This window comes from Oreochromis aureus, linkage group 3 (genome assembly GCF_013358895.1).
Source record: "Oreochromis aureus strain Israel breed Guangdong linkage group 3, ZZ_aureus, whole genome shotgun sequence".
NCBI classification, from domain to species: Eukaryota; Metazoa; Chordata; class Actinopteri; order Cichliformes; family Cichlidae; genus Oreochromis; species Oreochromis aureus.
The window spans coordinates 73,540,843-73,563,283 of record NC_052944.1 but is presented as its reverse complement, the minus strand read 5'-3'; the positions used below and the strand labels follow the sequence as shown (position 1 = coordinate 73,563,283).

At 38.7% G+C, this 22,441-nt stretch overlaps 3 long non-coding RNA genes across 4 annotated transcripts; 1 reads left to right on the top strand and 2 right to left on the bottom strand.

The window, feature by feature from the left end:
• Positions 1-65: 65 nt before the first annotated feature.
• On the bottom strand, positions 66-3,337 carry LOC120437564. The gene is made up of 7 exons (XR_005611238.1): positions 2,474-3,337; positions 2,023-2,204; positions 1,452-1,924; positions 1,220-1,336; positions 572-761; positions 366-467; positions 66-206 (listed from the first exon to the last, which is right to left on the bottom strand). It is a non-coding gene; the product is annotated as an uncharacterized LOC120437564 (long non-coding RNA).
• Positions 3,338-9,902: 6,565 nt separating this feature from the next.
• On the bottom strand, positions 9,903-11,633 carry LOC120437565. Of its 2 annotated transcripts, XR_005611240.1 has the most exons (4): positions 11,207-11,633; positions 10,635-11,108; positions 10,400-10,517; positions 9,903-9,942 (listed from the first exon to the last, which is right to left on the bottom strand). It is a non-coding gene; the product is annotated as an uncharacterized LOC120437565 (long non-coding RNA). The 2 variants fall into 2 exon arrangements; XR_005611239.1 differs by lacking the exon at positions 9,903-9,942 and having other exon boundaries at positions 10,229-10,517.
• Positions 11,634-19,509: 7,876 nt separating this feature from the next.
• Positions 19,510-20,527, top strand: LOC116310430. The gene is made up of 3 exons (XR_004198716.2): positions 19,510-20,092; positions 20,172-20,321; positions 20,398-20,527. It is a non-coding gene; the product is annotated as an uncharacterized LOC116310430 (long non-coding RNA).
• Positions 20,528-22,441: the final 1,914 nt, after the last annotated feature.

Here is a 22,441-nt window from a genome sequence, read left to right as displayed (position 1 = left end):
CTCAGTATTCATGAATAAATAGAAAGCATCTAAATATTCTGATTTTTACAGTCTTAGTTCCGCTCGTTGTCATCATTAAAATCATCATGATCAATGGCGAGGTCATGAGGTGGGCGGGGCCGTCTCTGGTGATGTCACCATGAAGGAACAGCGTCTAGCACGTGTTGCTGAAACATCCCAGTACACCGGTGTAGTTTCCTCTCCAGCTGTTTGACATTTGACACGTCAACATTAAGGGGAAGAAGAAGAAACAGCGTTAGGTCAGGTGACCACATGGTTTCTAAAATAACTGACAGGAAGTAACCAGGCTGTTAGAAATGGATGGCATGTGTTTATAGTTACTGTAGTTAGGTAACTCTACTTACCAAAAGCAGAGCTGCTGAATGTTGCAGGAACATGCTCATGTGTGGTGATCATTCAGTGCTGCTCCTGCAGGTTAGACAGTCCAAGACTGATATCCTGCCCATCTGAGAGTTTGAAAACACACATGCAAAGATTTAATTGTATTACAGTCAAAGTTGGATGTTCGTTTTTGTCCTTTAAAAATGTTTGTGTATTTGAAAGCACTAACATTTTATGATGACTCTGATTGTCTCTCTCTAAGAGTGTCTCCTTTAAAGGGGAGACAAGTGTGTCCACTGATCAACAAGTCAAGGTGGTGAGATGGACTCGTGCCCTTTGTGACTCTGCTAGTTCTTCTGAGGAAACACCACCGTCTCTCCACACCGTCACCATCTCTGAGCACAAACTGCCGCTCTGCTCTGTCAGCATGTAGGAAATCACATATCACACACACAAGGGTGAAGAAACATTAGAGCTCAACTTTGGATACTTTAGATCAAAACTAGCTCTTAGTTTCAGCAATCAGACAAACAATGATACCAAACTGATTCTGTATGAATACAATATGGTATTTTCAATACAGGTGTCAAATTAATGTATAAAACTAATACAGATATATGTATATATATTTTTTGATAAATTAGTTTGCTAAATTAGAATATATTTTATTTATTTTTGATTTAACAATTGCAACTGAAAGAAATTAAATATTGAACAAAAATATATTGTCACATTCTTCATTCTCAAATACAAATTTCACAAAGTAAATTTTTGATTAACAGAAAAAATATGAATTACAAAAAACAATTGTATATTATTAAAATATTATGCAACCGTGACCAAAGTCAGAATCATCATTACAGTATTGTGGACTTACTGCTTGCCTAATAGTGATAAACTTCAGGGAGATCATGATGACAGAAAACTGTAAACAACACTCTGAAGCTTCTTTTCTTGTTTCTATGACCTCAGCACGCTGACAGACCTGAAGTTGCTACAGATTTTAAAAAGTGATAATTATAGGAAGAAACTTCTCTTTTCATCCGTTTAATCAAACATTTGATGCCTCAGCTGTCTCAGTCCTAAAGCATTCTGCAACTACAACTAACCTGAGGAGGCTTGGATTTGGCTGCAGGTGCCCCTGTACATCCTTCTCAGCAGCACACATGTGGGTACCATTTAATCACACTTCTTCCTGAGCTTTGCTTCATCACAAGACTAAAGGTGGCATCCCGTGTCACAGTCTTATCATCATCCAATTGGAGAAGAAACATTTATTGTCATCCTGGTTTTGTTTTCTGATCCTGCAAAAGACTGAGGACAACAAAGCCCAGAGAACACGAGATACACAACATCCAACATTCAGACTCAACAGCCTCCATAAATGAAGAGCACCAGGTTGGTCCAGTTATACTAGATATGAGCATACTTCACATTACTGTGTATGAATAATAATCAAGAGACAAACTTTGAAGATGCAGAGCATGATGTCCCATCATCAGACTGTAAACAAATATCCACCAGGCTTCTTTGTTGGCAGAGGTGATGATTCTCCCATCAGGGATCAGTAGCGTGTATTAACCTGTGATATAAGCAGCAGCCACTGAAATATTACTGTTTCAGATAAGAAATCTAGCACATAAAAGCCAGGGTGGGAGGGATCTCTACAAACTGACTTACCTCTCTGTTCCTCCAGCTTCAACAAAAATCTGACTCTCCAGTCACAGACAAACAAAAAACTGCAGCTGGGAGATAGAAAACGCTGCCTGGGTCTTGCTGGATGTTGCTGGTCAGAGTCCCACATTAGCAGAGTGCTTCTTGGTCCCACTGACCCATGTGGACAGTGACTGTGGAGAACTGTTCTGGAAAACAGAAAAGAGAATTAAAATGACAAAAAGCCAAACAGGATTTCCACAAAGACTCTCTTAGAATCAGCAATCAGAAAATCATTGGTTCATATTACAATTAAATATGACCAGGCTCCTTAAATGTAAGCAGTTAAGATCTGATTTGATTTACATCCTTCACACAGCACATTTGTCCAGGCTGTCAGGTAAACAGAATTAATCTCAGGTAACATGACTCAGAGTAGAGATTCAGTAAGAAAGATTGCCAGCTCTAATATTATTACCACACAATCCAAGGACACACCAACAGCTCAGATTTCTAGAAGTATTTAAACAAATGTCAGTCTATCCATTCATTTTCTTCTGAATATTCAATTCAGGTTCACAGTGGGAGGGGGCGTGTCGTGGAATTTTGTAAATAAAATCTGCTGTGATCAAGCTATTTATTACTGCGTGCAGGAGAGCCAACACACATCAAACATCTAAGTTCACAGTCATGTCAGCTCTGCCACAGAAGTGGTGCTCACACTCCTCTTTGCATTCCAAGAAAGAGGAAGTTACAAACTGATCATACCACACTTCACGCGCCTCGCTATGAAACCTAACAGATCAATGGTTACGCTGTTTTGTGCCCTTGGCCTTATCAGCACCTGTAAAGGGAGTTGTTTTCTCAAACTGCTGACGCTGAAGTAAGTTCATCTAGTTTTAGAAACTTTCACTGAACAGTCTATAACAGTGTCACAACTAAGCATATGCATAAGCACTTAAATACTTTAAATGAGAATAATAGAAAATTTCTATTACAGGAGCCAGAGCCTGTCCCAGTAGTCATAGGTAGAGCACACCTGGACAGGTACCAGTCTGTCAGAGGACTAACACAGAGACAGACATCAGAGTAACAAATCTATTTAAAATTAATGTAAGCTTGCTGCAGCTGTATGTATGAACATGTGTTTCTGTGCTCACAGTCCACCTCTCAGGAACCTGCAGTTCATTTTAAGTCTACTTTAAACAGACCTCACAAAAGGCTGATGTGGCTGGATCAGTAGTCTGATTTAAGTACGATGCCTTTGGCCAGGGATTAATCTGGTACATCGCTTCACTGCAGTCTTACATATTATCCCCACACCTGAATAAAAAATATTGATATTTACAAATAACAGATTCAGCTGATGCAGCCTGACTCAATCTGATTCCAGATGTTCAGCACACACAGAGACACAGAGGGACTGTTTAAAGTTTAGTGTTAACCTGAGTCACTGATCATTTACAGTATTACAGAGTCTGGCAGTCTTTGCATGATGTCCACGTCACTGTAAGTTTCTAGCTGACTCTCAGGTGTGACAGGTGTGCCAGCAGGAAAGAGTAATAATAACCTGCATCCTGAGGTTTGTCATGCAGGATTAAAGGAGCCAGGCTTTGTTCACACAGCTAGGATTGTATTTACACTGACCCTGGGTCAGTACAAGTATCATACAGTTTAAACGAAGCACTGAAACTTGCACATATTTATTACAGATGCATTGAAGCTAATCGAGATATTTACTGTCAATCTGTGGCTGCGATTAATCACTTTACTGGAAACTTTATTAACTAGTAACTTCATCAGTCATGACAGAAGCTAATATTTCTGTCCTAACATCGTTTAAACAGTAACAGCTTTACTACAATATAAGCTAACGTTTACACCGTAACTTTAAGCTAGCACCATAAAGACGGTAAAACACGTAATAATATCTACAAATGCATCTTAAAGCTGTGGTTCCGGTGACGTCACCATCCTGAATGGCAGCCTAAAGTAACAGCTCCCTCGCGAAAATAATTATTTCGCCCCTTTAGACCGTCAAATATCAGACCATCGGATCATCGAACAGACAAGAGGGGCAAGAAATGGGGAAGCCGCGTGCAAAAAAAGAAACCACCGCCGCAGAAACTGCAAATGAAGAAAACTCGGAGAACAGCTCTCCTCACGAAGGGACAACATGGCGAAGCTAATGCTAACCCAGCTCCTCCATGCCGCTGCAAGCCTGGCAAAAGTTTTGGAGGAGATTCGGGATTTCCGAAAAGACACAAAAGAACAACTGAACGATATTAAATCAGAGATTACCAGAGTTAACCAGAAAATAGCGGAGGCAGAGATACGAATAGAAAAAGTGGAAGACCGCGTTCAAATCTGGAGCAGGTGCTGAATAAGGTGATAAAAATCTTGCACCAACAAGAAAACAAGCTACTCGACCACGAAGGAAGATCCCGACGGGAGAATTTAAGGATATATAATGTTCCTGAAGGAGCCGAGGGGTCGTCTATGACGGACTTTGTGGAAAAACTACTGCGGGACACGCTGGAGATAAACCTTACCGCGGAGCTTGACATTGAGAGGGCGCACCGGCGCTGGCATCAAGACCCGCCGGAGACAGGCAAGATAAATCGCGGTCAATAATAGTCAAATTCCTCCGCTATAAGGTTAAAGAAGAGATACTACGCAGAGCTTGGGAAAAGAAGAAGGTTTTTCTGAACGGGAGGCCAATATACTTTGACCAGGATTACCCTCCAGCAGTACTGCAGAAGAGGAAGGAATATGCAGAGGCGAAGCGGGTGTTAAAGCAGAAAAATATTCGCTTCCACACTCCGTTCCCCGGCTAAACTACGAGTGTTTTATGAAGATGGAACACGTCTGTATCAGACAGCGGAGGAGGCGACCATCGACATGAAGGACAGAGGACTATCAGTCAGTGTCATTATACCGAAGGAGAGTCTAGCTGAGCAGCTGTCCCGCACCGCCTGGGAAACAGCGGGAGGGCCGAACCGGCGAGGGACAGATGAGGAGCGAGAGAAAAACATCAGGGAGAGACTGCGTGCCTTCAGAAGACAGGTCGCACCCTCTTCAGAGGAGTTATAAGCACTGACTGACTTCTAAAGTGAGGTAAAATTAAATCGAACTCAAAACAGGCGGTGTTACGTTTTATCTCAATTTATTAGTACATACCGCTACCCCATTGGGATGAGAATATATATATATATGTAAAGCGAGGGATGCATAAGGACACACTTTCTGCTTAATGAACAGAGACTTTTCTCTCCCTTTTCACAAGTGCCATGGTGGGGGCCCTCAGCCCACAGCTGGGAGAGGCTTTCCCTCACAGCTAGATGTTATTTCTAGCACAGCCCAGGGTCATCTGTTAGAGACCCCAGCCTTGGAACCACAGCTTTATTTCTTTAACTGTTGCGTATGTTTGATGTTTTTGTTTGTTCAAGGAGTAGATCTACTAAGTTCTATTTTGTTTATTTTGTGGTCACACAGTAAATACGCATGGCTAATGACAAAGTAAAACTTATTTCTTTCAATGTTAATGGGCTGTTAAACCCAATTAAACGTAGTAAAATCCTATCTAAAGTAAGAGCAGAACAAGCTCATATAGCCTACTTACAGGAGACCCACTTGTCAGATAAGGAGCACGCAAAATTAAAGAGAATGGGCTTCACTAACTTGTTCTTTTCTTCATACAAACCAGGACATAGGAGAGGAGTTGCAATCCTTATTTCAAGCAAATTAAATTTTGAAAAAGTATCCGAAATGGGTGATAAAGAAGGCAGATTTATTTTAGTTAAAGGAAAGATAGATGGGAATCCAATCACTCTTTTGAACGTATATGCCCCCCCAGGGAGTGATATTAGTTTTTTCCAAAAAATCATTAATATTATGGCAACAGAAACAGAAGGCCTTTTGATTTGTGGAGGGGATTTAAATATACACCTACAGCCAAAGTTAGACTCGTCTAGTAGGAAAACTCACGATATGAAATCCCTATATAAGAAGGTAAATACACTTCTGGAGGAGGTAGGTTTAATCGACATATGGCGAGACCTTTTCCCTAATAAAAGGGATTATACTTATTATTCTGCTTCTCACGCTCTCTATACAAGGATAGATTATTTTATAACATTTGCCAAAGATAAGCATAAAATACATACCTGTGGAATTGGGACAATAGATCTAAGTGACCATGCACCAATATATCTATCTATTGATTTTGACCTACGGTTTAAAAATAATACATGGAAACTGAACTCAAGCCTGTTAAATGACCCATCCTTTAAGGCACAAATTAAATCAGAAATCAGTTTCTTCTTAGAGTTCAATGATACTGGAGAGGTCTCACCTCCCATATTATGGGATACTCTGAAGGCCGTACTAAGAGGGAAAATTATAACAATATCCTCATTCAAGAAAAAAAATAGGAATAAGAAATTAGAGGACCTAAAAAACAAACTAAAGGAACTAGAAAGAAAACATAAAATAGATTCTGCACAGGATACATTAAGAGAAATTAAAAATATTAGGAATGAAATTAACAATCTAGCCATACAAGAAATTAAGAAAAATTTAATGTTTCTGAAACAGAGACACTATGAAAGCAGCTCTAAATCTACGAAAATACTGACGTGGAAACTGAAAAAAAGATAGCGGAAAATACAATTCATAAAATTAGGGACCCAAGAACTAAGGTGATAAAAATAAATTAAATGAAATTCAGGAAGTTTTTGAAATATTCTATAAAACCCTATATTCTGAAGTCTCTGGTGGGACGGTAACTCAGATTGACAGCTTCCTGAATTCCCTAGATTTACCCACTCTTGATGAAGAACAAAATCAAACAATGACAGCGGACATAACTGAAGAAGAATTAAAAGCTGCAATTAGTAGGCTCAAATTAAGCAAGTCACCAGGATCTGATGGTTACACATAGAGTGGTATAAAGAATTTAAAAAGAATTAATACCTGTTCTACTTCCCACATTGAACTGGGTTTTGAAAAAGGCACAAACGCCACCCAGCTGGAAGGAGGCAATAATTTCAGCCATACCAAAAGAAGGCAAGGATAAAATGGAATGTGGATCGTATAGGCCAATTTCCGTTCTTAACGTGGACTATAAACTCTATACGTCTATTATGGCCAAAAGATTAGAAGAGTCTCTACCAACATTGATACATAATGACCAGACAGGTTTTATACACCAACGCCAAACACAAGACAATATTCGAAAGACACTACATATTATGGACCATATACAAAAAACAAAATTAAAGCAATTGTGATAAGCGTGAGACGCTGAAAAAGCCTTTGATTCCGTCAACTGGAATTTTCTCTACAGAGTATTATATAAATTCGGCTTCCATGATACAATTATTAAAACTATAAAGGCACTATATGATAACCCTACCGCTAGGATTAAAATCAACGGATACCTATCTAACAGCTTTACCCTAGAAAAGGGCACCAGACAGGGTTGTGCATGGTCACCATTACTCTTCGCACTATATTTGGAACCATTAGCTCAATTCATCAGACAAAACGAAGACATTAAGGGAATCATTATTAAAGGGACGGAATATAAATTGGCCTGTTACGCGGATGATATACTGGTCTATCTCGGACACCCAACGTACTCTTTACCTAAATTGATGTACTCATTTGAACAATACGGCCAATTATCTGGGTATAAAATCAACATAGGTAAAACCCAGCTACTCTCATATAATTATAGCCCACCAGAAGAAATAAAAAGTAGTTACCCCTTGGCATGGCAAACAGAATCTTTTAAATACCTAGGCATCAACCTATCAAAAGATCTTACAAAATTATTTGAACAGAATTATTTACCTATATATATAAAAATAAAGGACGATATAGCAAGATGGAACTTAATTCCTTTCTTTAACCTTAGCTCAAGAATTGACTCTATTAAAATGAATATATTGCCAAGATTCTTATACTTATTTCAAACCCTACCAATAGAGATTAGCCAAAACCAGTTAAACGAGTGGGACAAAATGTTATCTAGGTATATATGGCAAGGTAAAAGACCAAGGATTCGCCTCAAAACTCTACAGCTGGCTAAGCAAAAGGGAGGATGGGCCTTGCCTTATCTCAGATATTACTATTTTGCAGCGCAGATGAGAGCAGTGATATGCTGGTGTAACCCGTCATACACTGCCCAATGGAAAAACCTTGAGGAAAAAATGTTGCCTATTCCCATCCAGGCAATTTTAGCTGATAATAATTTACAAACTTACATAAATAACATGGATAACCCATGGGTGAAACAGACCCTAAAAACATGGAAAACTGTTATAAAGGAACATAAACTAGAGGCTAACATTATAGCTCTTAAATGGTGTGCTTATGACTCAGAGTTCATACCCAATAAATTGGATTCTAGTTTCAAGGATTGGATAGCTAAGGGTATTACAGACCTATGTAGTATAATGAAAGATGGAAAACTGCTTAGTTTTGAAATCCTTAAAAGGACATATTTACTAGAAAAACAAGACTTCTACCGATATCTGCAGCTACGGCATTATGTTGATATAAAGATGAAAAATGCAACAAAGACGGGCACACATTTGATTGATTTGTTTATAAAAAGCTATAAGTCAGAAACTATCGATAGAATTGTCTCATGTCTGTATAAGGGTCTTTTGGACTTGACATTACATTCAACTTCATATATTAAAATAAAATGGGAGAAGGAAGGAGGGATAAATATATCTGAAGAAGAATGGACGGCAATATGGAAGTATCAATGGATGTGTACAAGCTCCCAAAAATGGAGGGAATTTGGCTGGAAGAGCCTAATTAGGTATTTTATAACACCCTCCCAGAAGTCTCATTATGATAATAACCCCCCTGTCTGTTGGAGAAACTGTGGAAATCAAAGTGCAAACCACTACCATATTTTTTGGGATTGCTCTGTTCTGAGGGACTATTGGAGAGAAATACACAACGCTCTACAGTACATTTTCCAATGTGAAATACCCTTGAGAGTAAGACTATGTTTTTGGACACGTACCTCAGGAATGGCCGGCGATAAACATTTAGTAAATATTTTGCTGGTGGCCTGTAAAAGGGTATTACCAGAAAATGGCTATCATCGGAGAGCCCAACTATAAATCTATGGATGGACATCACAATGGACATTTATAAAATGGAAAAGATAACAGCTTTTGTTAATCATAAATTGGATAAATTTACATTATATTGGGAAAAATGGGTCAAATATGTCACGCCTCATAGGCCAGATTTTACTTTCACAAACCAGTAGTTATGAAGTATGAGAGTATGTAAGAGTAAGATCACTCCCTATCAGTACATATTTATTTTTATTTTTTTTCCTCTTCTTTTTTTTTTTTTTTTTTTTTTTTTTTTTCTCTGTCTGTTTCTTTCAATTATTGTTATGGTTGTAAGTTTTTTTTTGTTTGTTTGTTTGCTTGTTTGTTTTTTTTTCTTTTTCTTTTTTCTTCTTATAAACAGGATATGAACTAAAATATTATTTCGGCAATAAGGGCAGACAACAGATGCAAGAAGTATCCCCATGTGATGTATATGTTATGAAGGTCTGTTTCTAAATGTCTATTGAAAAAAAAAAAAAAATAAAAAAAAAAAAATAAATAAAAAAAAATAAAAACATGAAAACACACATGCAAAGATTTAATTGTATTACAGTCAAAGTTGGATGTTCGTTTTTGTCCTTTAAAAATGTTTGTGTATTTGAAAGCACTAACATTTTATGATGACTCTGATTGTCTCTCTCTAAGAGTGTCTCCTTTAAAGGGGAGACAAGTGTGTCCACTGATCAACAAGTCAAGGTGGTGAGATGGACTCGTGCCCTTTGTGACTCTGCTAGTTCTTCTGAGGAAACACCACCGCTCTCCCACACCGTCACCATCTCTGAGCACAAACTGCCGCTCTGCTCTGTCAGCATGTAGGAAATCACATATCACACACACAAGGGTGAAGAAACATTAGAGCTCAACTTTGGATACTTTAGATCAAAACTAGCTCTTAGTTTCAGCAATCAGACAAACAATGATACCAAACTGATTCTGTATGAATACAATATGGTATTTTCAATACAGGTGTCAAATTAATGTATAAAACTAATACAGATATATGTATATATATTTTGATAAATTAGTTTGCTAAATTAGAATATATTTTTATTTATTTTTGATTTAACAATTGCAACTGAAAGAAATTAAATATTGAACAAAAATATATTGTCACATTCTTCATTCTCAAATACAAATTTCACAAAGTAAATTTTTGATTAACAGAAAAAATATGAATTACAAAAAACAATTGTATATTATTAAAATATTATGCAACCGTGACCAAAGTCAGAATCATCATTACAGTATTGTGGACTTACTGCTTGCCTAATAGTGATAAACTTCAGGGGAGATCATGATGACAGAAAACTGTAAACAACACTCTGAAGCTTCTTTTCTTGTTTCTATGACCTCAGCACGCTGACAGACCTGAAGTTGCTACAGATTTTAAAAAGTGATAATTATAGGGAAGAAACTTCTCTTTTTCATCCGTTTAATCAAACATTTGATGCCTCAGCTGTCTCAGTCCTAAAGCATTCTGCAACTACAACTAACCTGAGGAGGCTTGGATTTGGCTGCAGGTGCCCCTGTACATCCTTCTCAGCAGCACACATGTGGGTACCATTTAATCACACTTCTTCCTGAGCTTTGCTTCATCACAAGACTAAAGGTGGCATCCCGTGTCACAGTCTTATCATCATCCAATTGGAGAAGAAACATTTATTGTCATCCTGGTTTTGTTTTCTGATCCTGCAAAAAGACTGAGGACAACAAAGCCCAGAGAACACGAGACACACAACATCCAACATTCAGACTCAACAGCCTCCATAAATGAAGAGCACCAGGTTGGTCCAGTTATACTAGATATGAGCATACTTCACATTACTGTGTATGAATAATAATCAAGAGACAAACTTTGAAGATGCAGAGCATGATGTCCCATCATCAGACTGTAAACAAATATCCACCAGGCTTCTTTGTTGGCAGAGGTGATGATTCTCCCATCAGGGATCAGTAGCGTGTATTAACCTGTGATATAAGCAGCAGTCACTGAAATATTACTGTTTCAGATAAGAAATCTAGCACATAAAAGCCAGGGTGGGAGGGATCTCTACAAACTGACTTACCTCTCTGTTCCTCCAGCTTCAACAAAAATCTGACTCTCCCGTCACAGACAAACAAAAAACTGCAGCTGGGAGATAGAAAACGCTGCCTGGGTCTTGCTGGATGTTGCTGGTCAGAGTCCCACATTAGCAGAGTGCTTCTTGGTCCCACTGACCCATGTGGACAGTGACTGTGGAGAACTGTTCTGGAAAACAGAAAAGAGAATTAAAATGACAAAAAGCCAAACAGGATTTCCACAAAGACTCTCTTAGAATCAGCAATCAGAAAATCATTGGTTCATATTACAATTAAATATGACCAGGCTCCTTAAATGTAAGCAGTTAAGATCTGATTTGATTTACATCCTTCACACAGCACATTTGTCCAGGCTGTCAGGTAAACATAGAATTAATCTCAGGTAACATGACTCAGAGTAGAGATTCAGTAAGAAAGATTGCCAGCTCTAATATTATTACCACACAATCCAAGGACACACCAACAGCTCAGATTTCTAGAAGTATTTAAACAAATGTCAGTCTATCCATTCATTTTCTTCTGAATATTCAATTCAGGTTCACAGTGGGAGGGGCGTGTCGTGGAATTTTGTAAATAAAATCTGCTGTGATCAAGCTATTTATTACTGCGTGCAGGAGAGCCAACACACATCAAACATCTAAGTTCACAGTCATGTCAGCTCTGCCACAGAAGTGGTGCTCACACTCCTTTGCATTCCAAGAAAGAGGAAGTTACAAACTGATCATACCACACTTCACGCTACCTCGCTATGAAACCTAACAGATCAATGGTTACGCTGTTTTGTGCCCTTGGCCTTATCAGCACCTGTAAAGGGAGTTGTTTTCTCAAACTGCTGACGCTGAAGTAAGTTCATCTAGTTTTAGAAACTTTCACTGAACAGTCTATAACAGTGTCACAACTAAGCATATGCATAAGCACTTAAATACTTTAAATGAGAATAATAGAAAATTTCTATTACAGGAGCCAGAGCCTGTCCCAGTAGTCATAGGTAGAGCACACCTGGACAGGTACCAGTCTGTCAGAGGACTAACACAGAGACAGACATCAGAGTAACAAATCTATTTAAAATTAATGTAAGCTTGCTGCAGCTGTATGTATGAACATGTGTTTCTGTGCTCACAGTCCACCTCTCAGGAACCTGCAGTTCATTTTAAGTCTACTTTAAACAGACCTCACAGAAGGCTGATGTGGCTGGATCAGTAGTCTGATTTAAGTACGATGCCTTTGGCCAGGGATTAATCTGGTACATCGCTTCACTGCAGTCTTACATATTATCCCCACACCTGAATAAAAAATATTGATATTTACAAATAACAGATTCAGCTGATGCAGCCTGACTCAATCTGATTCCAGATGTTCAGCACACACAGAGACACAGAGGTACTGTTTAAAGTTTAGTGTTAACCTGAGTCACTGATCATTTACAGTATTACAGAGTCTGGCAGTCTTTGCATGATGTCCACGTCACTGTAAGTTTCTAGCTGACTCTCAGGTGTGACAGGTGTGCCAGCAGGAAAGAGTAATAATAACCTGCATCCTGAGGTTTGTCATGCAGGATTAAAGGAGCCAGGCTTTGTTCACACAGCTAGGATTGTATTTACACTGACCCTGGGTCAGTATAAGTATCATACAGTTTAAACGAAGCACTGAAACTTGCACATATTTATTACAGATGCATTGAAGCTAATCGAGATATTTACTGTCAATCTGTGGCTGCGATTAATCACTTTACTGGAAACTTTATTAACTAGTAACTTCATCAGTCATGACAGAAGCTAATATTTCTGTGCTAACATCGTTTAAACAGTAACAGCTTTACTACAATATAAGCTAACGTTTACACCGTAACTTTAAGCTAGCACCATAAAGACGGTAAAACACGTAATAATATCTACAAATGCATCTTAAAGCTGTTATATTAGCACTCGGTGTATTACTAACATAACCACATTAACATTATTGACACTCGCTGACTTTTAATAGTCATTCTATAAATGCTGTCCGTTTAAATGGTCTTACCTGTAACACTGCTGTATCCACCGGATTCCAGCCAGAGTGGATTCTGGAGTCTTCCACGCTCCTGTTAGTGATCCTCCGTCTGGATGGATGATAACAACCTTCTGAACAATCTAGCAGGTGGATGGCCCATATCTATGGGACTGATGTCTGCTAATAACGCCCATTGTATGGACTGATAACAGCCGAAGCGGGTGAATAAAGTCACCCAGTCGCTAGCTGTGCCATTACCCAGCATACACCTCTCCCTCCATAAATGCAAAAGTAATGGCCTATAATTAATTTATCTGCTGTATCTGCTGTTTCTCAGGTAGTTGCTTACATTATATAATATATTGTGTTCTGTATACGTCACTACAATGTGATTTCGGAAATATATAAATATACGAACAACAGGCTCTTCCGCGGAAATCTCTTGTCGTCAATAAACAACGATTAGGGAGCGCTATAGTATTCAATAGGAGGACCCTGCACGTCAATTCTCGACGCGAGGGGGGTACCCTGCGCGTCCATAAGTGAAGCAGAGGGAGCCTGACCATGCGTCACACATTTGACGAGTTGGGAGTGAGAACGTGTTGCAAATACACACAGCCGCTCTATCATGTGAGCACACTGCTCCGACTGCTACGGTTATGAGCCGAGTTACGCCGTGTGGCAAGTTTTGTGAGGTGTTTTTTTTATATATTTAATGGATCGGATTACATCTTTTATTTCTCACCGATATCCGATCCAGTAATTTATGTCAGTATCGGACCGATACTGATACCTAATATCGGATCGGTCCATCTCTAATTGTTGAGTGAATTGCAATAATGAAATAAAGGCCTTTGTTTATTCATTCAAACCCTCTGATAATGATCATTGTAAATATGTTTGTAGTTTCTGAGGGAAAGCTTTGGTTCTGTGCACAGCTGCTTATTTTGCTCCTTTGTGTTTGTGTGTTCACAGTTTCTGCAGATGAGAGTGAGCCACCAGTCCAACAACTGCAACCAAGCTTCTGGTCTTTCTTTTTGTTTCTTTCATAAGATTCTACTGATAAAACAAACTAACAAATACATTAAAAAAAAAAAAAACATAAAAAAATACCAAAAAAACCCTTAAATAACTGGTAATAAAAGAAATTTAAAACAAAAATATTATAAAAAAATATAATAAATCAATATTTTCTTCATCTTTACCTTTTTTGTCACAGTTTTCTGTATCTTAATTGTTCTTTGTCTGAGGAGTAAGTCTGACAAACTTCAGCAGAATGAAAATGTGAGTCACATCTCGCTGCTGCTCAGCAGAAACTCCAGAGTCTGAAAGCTGTGAAGCATTTAAATTCTGCTGCCATCTATTGATGACACTGGTGCATTACATGGTAAATATTTGAATGCCTATAATGATCAGTTCATTGTAAAATTAGCAATAACTCGTTTATTATTGATTATTATAACAATGTGCTGTGCAAAAAATTGAGACTTTTTTAACCATTTTATGACCTTTCAAATGTGAGTAAGAATACAAAGCGGGGTGTGCTGGCCTTTAGTCTGCCATCGTGTTGGCTCTGCTAAACCAAACAACAGGCAAACAAACAAACAGTTTTCATCTACAGCTTCACAGGAGAGCAGCAAAATCAGTTTGACTAAAAACCTTGTAATTACTGACATAACAGCAAAACCTTTCCATTAAAGGTCACATTCTGCCCACACATATTCACATACACACACACAGTTTATTTTATTGTGTTTTACTAAGATAACAGATTTGGAAACATAAAGCATGATGTTAATTCAATTCAATTCGATTTTATTTATATAGTGCCAAATCAAAAACAACAGTCGCTTCAAGGTGCTTTCTATTGAAAGGTGGACTCTACAATAATACACTGTTTGACTTCAGTGGACCAGAGAAAATGTTCTTTTAGTGCACATGTGCAGAGTGAGCACTCAGACACTGTCTGTGGAGTATAATCAAGCCTTTACCGCTGACCTCTCATTTTACGTGTTTGCCGTTTCCTCTCAAAACCAACGTGTTTGACTGAATCTTCTTAAAAAGTAGCAGATTTGTAAAAAAAAAAAAAAAGTGATTATTGGTTTAAAATAATAAATAACATTTAATTGTGAGTGAAGTGAAAAAGAGAAATAAGGAGAGCAGCACTGACAGAGAAGTATCTGCCACGTGGAAAGTTTCCAACATTTATTTAATGATTTTCTTTCTTTTCCAAACCTTTTCAGTAACATAAAGATCACTGCGTGTGAATCAGATGGATGGACAGAAGCTCTGCTGCAGGTTTTCTCTGTTAAACACCAAGAAAAAGTGAATCAGTGTCAACAAATGAACTTAAGACAAATGAACCAGCTCAAGTTTTGAGGCCCTCGGGAGGTCAGAGGTCAGATTCACTCTGTGAGCTCGCTCTTATTAACAGGACCTTATTTATTAATGTGTTTGTAACACTTCTTCTGCTCTCAGTTTGGGTTTAATATCCCAGAGATCTGACTGACAGGAGGAACAGGAGTGCATATTCTTGGAAAGCATAACACGATCACAGAAACATAAAGTAAACTTGCCACGCTTGTATACATGCAGCAACTGTGTCGATATGTTAAGGGAATGCGGTTCAGCAGCTTTGAGTTGAGGTAACTTCTCATTACTCCTGATGTCAGCAGGCATATTCTGTATGTCATTAAATAACACGCTGGGACTGACTAGTTTCACTTCCATTGTCCTGTTTATATCTGACTCTGTACTTGTTTTTTTTTCAGTCCTTGGCAGTCAGTAAATAATAGATGTTAGCTGGTCAGTCAGCTACTGAAGTGATGTTTCTGTGATGAGAACGCCTCTGTTCTTATCAGTGTTTGCAGCCGGTGATCATGTTCCTGTAAAGACCTACTTGCAAACCTACTGATCCAGCTCTATAGAAACCAAAAAAGCACTTGAGTTAAACTGCAGGCGACACAGATTGAAGACTACACAGAGACAAACAGCAGCTGAGTTGTAGCCTCAGGCTGATCTTGTTACATTATTATCACATGTCAATCATTTCCGACATATTTCCTGTACAATTCCAGCTCAACATCCAGTAAGACCCAACCCGTATGTTTACCTTCTTTAACAAAGACGTTAAAACAGACTTGCGTGATTCAAAGTTCAGCTTCACCTCACCAACAGTTTTATGATGAAATATTTTCCTATCATTGCTTCTGTCACAAAACTATCCAGCAAACCTTCTTCTAAATTTAGAAACAGATCACAGTTTAACTTTAGGATTTGGGGAACGTCTCACTGCCCAGGAACTGACTGAAGGGATCAGATTAGTGTTTTCAGTTATTTGAAGCAGATGGTAAAGTTGTTATATGATCAAAATACAGCTGCTGATTAAGAACTTAACTAAAAAGGGCTAAAAAGAGGAAAAAAATTAAAGCTACATAATAATTATTTAAACTTTTATTCAGTTTTCTGCATCATTGACCCTCAGCTGGATGATGCAGATGGGGTCACCGTCCGGATTAGCTCTCTTCCTGGGGTCTGTTCCTCTCATGAAGACGTGACACTCGTACACTCCAGTGTCAGCAGACGTCACTTTCTGCAGGACCAAAGACACGTCTCTGTCCTCCATCTGTCTGTCCTGCAGGTCCATCCGGTTGTCAAAATACGGACGCTCGTTTACTGGATCAAACGTGTCATCGTGGTGAAGAAAGACATGTTCTGGTTGCAGATCAGCTCTGCTCCACTCTACACCGATGATGTCGTTGTTTGGAGCTCGACATGGCAGGATGACCGTCTGTCCCGGCTCAGCTGTGATGATTTTCTGGTCTGACACAGAGCAGAGAGGTTAAAGTAACTGCAGCAGCAGCCAGTCAGACAGAGATCGCTGAGCTCTGCTAACCAGGACCAGAGGGGAGTACGAGGAGGTTGATGTCTAAGAAAATATGATCCGCATTGAGTTCATTGAGCGAATCTCACTGAAGAAGAGCAGCACGTCCATCTGAATATGTATGACATTTGTGTTTTTACTAACATTCAGCATTTTTCTATAACCAGCTTAAACTTTACCAGATGCTGGATTAAGCTAAACTCCTTCACCACGCTCTGTTATGATCAAGGTTTCACATGTCTGGGCTCAAAATTTACATTTACAGATATCTGTTCTGGATACATGTTGAAATGTTGCTCAGATGCATTTAATTTTAGTGTCTTTTACTTGACAATATAAAACATTAAATCATTAGCACAATCAATAAATTCAATTCACTTCAGTTTAATTTACTTCATTGTGTGAACACAATTCAATACAGTGCAATAACTCTTACATCTGCAGCCTGTATTCAGACACTTGTACGATAGCATTTATTAGGTTGACAAATATTTCCTGGTTGGTTTTGTTGAAGTGTTGCAGAAGCTGTTTTCTTTTTTTTATTATTAAAGATTGCCTGTTGTGTATAACATAAGTGTAAGGTAACAGACTAAGAGCCTGACAGTTGCCTTATTACCCACAGAGTTAATAAAAGAAAAAGAGCTGCCTCTGCTCATACACTGAGTCCAGCTCCAATAGAAGAATTATTTATTCCAGATTTACACCAACTTCTGTAAAGGTGTAAAGATCAAACACGACCGTTGACATTTTGTTCTTATGACAAAATTGAAAAACTTGCAACAGGAGTAGGATGAAAACTCAGTGGAGCAGACACAGTTTTAATTGGCTCTCTTTGTGGAACAAAGTCATCTGACGGTTAGGACAAATCTGAATCTGCTCTTTGTAACAGGCCCCAGATCACTTCTAATTCAGCTTACATTCTTTACCTGGCGAGTGATCTGGCAGGTCATAGAATAGAACAGAATAACTATTTTATTGTAACTCAGAATATACAATATATTGAGCATTCATTTTGCTATCAGACTAATACAATATATTGAATCTCAGGATCTATGAAATAAATATGTTCCCACATATGCACAGAAATACACCAATAAAGCCCAGCGGACATCTCCATTCCAGACATGTTGCACTAATATGGCGTGATTTTGAACAGTTTTAGAGTTTGTTTACATCATGAATGTTTACAGAACTCTTCAGGAAATCCTGTTTGATTCAAAAAGAGTTTAATCTCACCTGCAGTGACGAGCAGGAGGCAGACAGACAGTAAAGTCCAGCAGAGAGATGCAGACGTTACAGCAGACATTTCACACAGATGTCCAACGATGGCTCAATTGTTTGAGAATGCCAGAGATTAAAACCCGACAAGAAAACATGTTATTAAATAAAGTGAAAGGTGATGGGAGTTGGTTGGTTGGGTGGGTGTTTTCACAGCTTGCTCTGACTGGTTTCTGACAGAGGTGGAGTCAGAGTAACTGAAGTGTTTCACAGCTGAGCCCCGAGGGCTGAACTGTGTGTTGGCTCAGAATGTCAAACTCCTTTTCTGGGGACTTGTTTATCAAGATACTCAGCATTTCATTTCCATCGCAAAATATATTTGATTTATACCGATTCTATCCTTATTAGCACGCACTGCTTTGCACCACACAACCAGCTCTGCTTTTAATGCAGTGTTGCCTGAAGGCCTGATAATAAACAGGAAGAAACAAAAACAGGACGACAACTCTCACTCAGTACGTTAACACGAGCTTTCAGTGTCTGATAAACTTCACATTTATGAACATGCGACTCAGTTGATCAGTTGTAGTCTCAGGCTAATCTTTAGATATAATTACAGATATCCAGCACACATTTCTGACATGTTTCTTTTACGTCTGATACAAAAACGTAAATATATCATAAATCTCATGTACATGAAAATCTGATGGTCAACCACAGTGCTGACATTCTTTAACTACAGTGTGTAACTAACAAACTGATTTTACAGTGGAAGAAGCATGTGATTTGAAGTTCATGTACCTCCCCAGAACTTTTAACACAAAACCAGGAGGGGTAGGGGGTCATTTTTACCCTACACTGCAACAACAGCAGTGAAGCTCAATAACTTGTTTCTCGAAACAGTTCTTAGTTTAAATTGAATAAAATTTTCCAAATTAAAGTTACATAACATAATGTTAAAATAAACTGAAAGAAACAACAAAAACGTAATAGCTATTTAAAAACCTATAGAAATCAATAAAGTAAAGTAAAACGTAAGAAACACATTTTATATTAAAGCTGCAAGCAGTGATGAGTACGAGGACATTTATGGGGTTAATAACCTGTGTTGAACTTAAATTCACAGTTTTCATTGTCACAAACTTTGGCTCTGTTTCACCTGCTCGGATCATGATTGGTAAATTAAACTAAACAGAAAACTTGAGAGAGCTGGTTTGTTTAGTGAATTCAGTGAGCAAGAGCTGGTCTGACCCGTACTTTTAAAGGTGTAAACATATAATATAGCATCCAAATCAGTTTCATTCAGTTTATTTCTATAGCACCAAATCACAAATCACAGTCGTTAGCTTCTGATATCAGACAAGATCAGCTGAGCGTGCCGAACATTGGTATGGAGGAAATAAAAAATGCAAACCTGGAGTCAAAAATTCACTGTGGTTCGTGGAATTTTAATTATCTGTTTTCCTTTAACAAACCCTCATCTGACGGTTAGCAAAACCAGTTTTATCTGCTCTCTGGAACAAACCCAAGATCAGTCCTAGTTCAGCCATAACTCAATGACCAGTCGACATACAATAAAACAAAAATGTAATTGTCTTTTCGAACATACACCAGTTAGTGCACAATGGTCCGCGGCCGGCGTCCGAGGAGCTGATGGGATACTCACGCCCACGGGCGTGGCTGTTAACTCTACACCTGCATCTCATCCCAGGCGATTATCAGGTGGACTATTTGATCCCGCTCAGCCTGCTGCTCCACGCCAGTCCGTAGTCGTCTCACAGCGGTAACGTATGCCTACGGGGAAGTGATTGTGAAACCCCTTATTTGTCTGTATGAGCGCTGATTTTTCCCTGTGCACTCAGATAACAGCTTGGCGTGTTTTTTGAGCCACCTGCCTGTCCACCTGCCCGCCTGGAGTTTTTGATCACCTTCAGTATCCCTCACTTCGCCTTTCCTAGAGCTCCCCGCGGACCTTCACCCCTCCCTCCGGCTCTCACGGCCCCGCTTTGACTGTAAGAGTCATACTCTCCCTCACGTATGCTGCTTTTCCCCGCGCCCTAGTAATTCTTCTCTTTTTTTCTGTTGCAGCCTCCCTCAGTCCCGTTTTCGGCGTTCCTTCGTGGCTCGTCTCCCGGTGACTTGGTTTCTCTATTTTCACGTGTGTTTTCCTTAACCCTCCCGGGACACCTTTAGTTAGAATAAAGTTTATTTTCTCGCACTCCTGCGTGTGTGTTGGCTCTGCTTCTGGGTTCAGCTTGTGCACTGAACTTCGGTTCATGACAAGTGCACAATGGTGCATTAACTCACCATCAAACTAATACAATGTAATATATTTGAATATAAAAATATAAAACATAAAAAGAACCTAAGATATATACATGCAAGAAATACTTTTTTTAAAGTGTATATAAATATAAAAGTAGACACTGTGGAGGATCTTGAAAATTAGAGTTTTGTTAACCATCAGATGCGAGTTTGTTCCTGAATTTCATTTATTAGACAGTTCCATAAGTGTGAGAGGCCATGACACAGGAATTAGTGTTTCAAGTGACATAGAGTTTTAAATAAACTATATTTGCTGTGTAATGTAAGTGTAAGACTGAGAGTCTGACAGCTGCTTTATTATCCACAGAGTTAGTGAAAGAGTGTAGATGAGGCTGATTGTCAATCAAGAAATGATCTGACCCATACTTTTAAACCTGTGAACATGTAATTTGACACCCAATTCAATGTCATTCAGTTTATTTATTATCACCAACAGTTTCCTCAAAACGTCCAGCACCTGGTATTCCTAACCACCTTGTTCAGCTTCTGACATCAGGTGAGATGTGCCACGCCATCGGTATGAGGAAATGAATAAGACAAACCAGGAGTGTGATAAAAATTCACTGTCATTGGCTGAATTTTAATTGGCCTTATTCTTGGAACAAAACCTCACCCGATGGTTAGCAAAACCAGTATTGTCTGCTCTCTGGAACAGACCCAAGATCAGCTCTACTCGATGACCAGGAGAGATAAATCCAACAGAAAAAAGCATACACACCATCAAACTCATACGATATAATACATTTGAATCTAAAAATATAAAAACATAAAAAAGAACCAAATAAATACTTTAAAAAAAAAATGTTTAAATAAATGATCACAGTTTCAGATCACTGTCAGGAGAATTATCCTAAATCACTTCTTCAGTTGAGAATCAGAGAGGAGAAACACAGTTTTACTTATATACAAGATCAGCACAGTCCAGGGGCCTGTTCTTCGTACCTCGCTAAGTAAGTTAGCCGGATTTGAATGTTGACGATTTCGCGTGATCTTGGATCGTTCGGTTCTCCGAAGCTCATCTGGGACTTGCTGTCATAGCAACAGATCCGTAAGCGTAAACCTGCTCGGGAGCAGGCTTACTTTATGTAAACAGGATTAGATCGCGGCCTCTCAGGTATGTCCGCTGCAGTTATATGAAAGCAAGAGCGATATTTCTCCACTGTTTTACCATAAATAAATATTAGCAATGTAACTAAAGATAATGTATTTGATTCTTTTATTGATTTCATACAGATACATACAGGTCATTTCCGAAAAAAAGGGAAATGTACTATTAACCATTCTATTACATGTAGTAGATTATGTCAGATGTAATTCATATTTTAGAGTAGTAATAGTAAATTACTACGTGCAATCAAGATGAGAGACCACGACTATAAAAGCGAAGGTGGATTTGGGAAGTCTGTCGCAGCCATGTCCTGTCCGTTTGTACGCGAGCAAGGAAGGTGCAAGATTGATAAGGAGAGTTTACAGAATTTAGCGTATATTGCGGGATAGACAGGATCCTTTAGCTCGGCGCGACGGTGTGCTCATAGAGATATCGATTCTCCCGTGAGGGTATTATTTTCTCTCTCTCTCTCTCTCTCTCTCTCTCTCTCTCTCTCTCTATATATATATATATACTTACTGTACTGTACATACTTACTCCCGACTTACTGTGCATGCTTCAGTCACCCCTTGCATGGGAACAGGTAAAAGTGATGGAGTGTTATGTCAAACTACACACAAAAAAACCCACAATGTCAATAAATGTCACAGTACAAAAAGGGGTGTGATGAGGGGGTGCAGGACCACCACCTGTCTTTAT